Raw genomic sequence first — 2,276 nt, 5'->3', positions numbered from 1 at the left:
ATCAATAGTGTCTTCCATAACAAAGTTCTTTATATTTCTCTGACTCATGCCTGTAGATTCACAGAGACAGCTTGAGCAGTGGCAGAATGGCCCTCAGTCAGAAAATAACCATCCCCTTGCTGATGCAAAACAAAGTGCCTGAGGGCTTTGAGGATGAAAACCATGTAAAGGTGGATCTATGGCCTGAATCCGTAAGTACAGAGACCAACAGAGGGATAGCTATTCTCTGTAATCTGTGGTTGGGAACGTGAATTTATTTTTTACAGTGGACATGAAGATGTAAATATAACCTGCCAAAGAAGCATCTCAGTGAGCATATGAAAATGCCTGACAGGACAAAATGTCTTTGACTGTCAGAGGTTTTGACTAGGAATGAAATTTGAGTGTGTGAAAGTGCTGACAGTCAACTAAGTAGAATAACACCCCTGTGTGCATACACAGTTGAGCACATGCATCTGGGCACAGAGGACTTTGACAGTACAGTTAGTCTTTGGTGGCAGACAAACGTCAGCATTCTCCTTAGAGACATGCAGGCAGCCAATGAGACCTCTTTCTATTTGTTTTCATCAGAGGCCTCATGCCTCATCACTGTCATCCTATATCTGTTCTCAGTCACTTTAGATGTAACTAAAACATGGGAGTCAGGAGAAACTTGCTCACTGCTCGCCCACACCACCCACCCACCCACAGTAGCAGCCAAGATGGCTACTTTGACTATTATTATTTTACTTGCATCTTCTGTCTCAAAGTAAGCATAAACTTTATTGCCAAGTATTTCAAGAACACAAGGAATTGGACTCAATGCCCCCACAATGTGCACAACATAAAAATTAAATAAAAACACAATATGTACATTACAGTGACAATATTGTGTCTAACCTTCGTAAAATATGCTAATGCTATGAAGCTCCATTATTTGGCTCACATATGAACACAGGGATCACTCATTATTATAACGTTTATTTATATAGACAGACCCAGTATTATTAGCCATGTACCTGGCAGCAACAATAAACAACACTGATTGCGTTGCGCTCACAATGTAAACACAAACTGTAATGATAGCACACCACCGTATTTATGTCAGTTATTTCAGTGATTGACCTTCTGTCTCAAAGTACAATACAGTGACAACGTTAGCGTGTCTAACCTTCGTCAAATATACTGTCTTAATACACAATGAAAACACAAAATAAAAGAACAGTGTAGCCTACCTGAAAGATCCGGTTCGATGCTCACTTGTCACAAAAGCTAAGTAAAGGAACAGATCTGTAATTTTTACATGCCACAATGCACATACCATCATTCAAAATTTTGCGCCCAGTGGTTATGGGCGTGCCCATTCATAGAGTGGGTGCAGCAAATAGCTATAGCTGCATTTGGAGCTGGGGCCCCCTCACATTTTTGTAGTAAAGATCCACTGGTAAAAAAGCAAATTAGAGGGCTTATCTTGGGAAGTTAATGAGCCTGTAGGGCAGGGAATAAAAGAGTTAAAAGTACCGCCCCTAATTGCTCTCGGTCTCCCTGTACCTGCATCAGCAGCATCATTTTTCGCTTAGGCTACGATTTACAACCAGGACTTTATATCCAAGTTGTAGCTCAAAGGCGTGAATACGTCATTTAATTATAAGTCTTTCGAGCCTAATTTGCAATATGTATCCAGGAATAATAATGTTATGCAATAAATCTTAAGGTTATAAATCTGTGACTTTATCTTGAATAAAGCTATTACTCCCAATGGGTAATGTAGGCCTTTAGCTGGGGCTAATAGGCCATATGATGCAAGTAGGTCATAGCCTGAAAATAACGCTAAAAATAACTTTTAAAAAATCTGATCCATATAATTACCAAAATGTCAAAAATACATTGATGACAAATGTAAATTGGCTAATTGTAGTAAGACTCTTTATTGACTGTTCTGACAATTAGCCTAAATCCAAAAATTTCATTGAAGTTGGTATTATCAAAGACACACAAATTGTCATTTAATTGTACATATTTGTAAACTGCAATTGTCTTCTGCCTCGTTTGCTTCCCGTACAACAATGGATTCAAATAAAACTTAGTTGTGTGCTTCAAAACCTTTCTATGCCTACGCTCTGCGTCGTAGGTTTGATTTTGATGCCTAATAGGAATCGTAGTCATTTGTAGCTACAGAAACGAACTAAACGCGGTGAAATAAAACTACAACTACCACAATTCCTCTCTCCTATTCTCTGGGTTACAAACAATAATGGCGTGGCAGGGGGAAAAGCGAAGCACCCCAAAGAATACAG

The 2,276-nt window shown here is 39.1% G+C and overlaps 1 pseudogene; it reads left to right on the top strand.

The window, feature by feature from the left end:
• Positions 1 to 46: 46 nt before the first annotated feature.
• LOC109971717 (G patch domain and KOW motifs-containing protein-like) overlaps positions 47 to 2,276 on the top strand; it is a 5,072-nt pseudogene continuing 2,842 nt past the window's right edge.

The sequence above is a fragment of the Monopterus albus genome, unplaced genomic scaffold (genome assembly GCF_001952655.1).
Source record: "Monopterus albus unplaced genomic scaffold, M_albus_1.0 scaffold233.1, whole genome shotgun sequence".
Lineage (NCBI taxonomy): Eukaryota > Metazoa > Chordata > Actinopteri > Synbranchiformes > Synbranchidae > Monopterus > Monopterus albus.
This window is presented reverse-complemented; position numbering and strand designations above follow the sequence as displayed.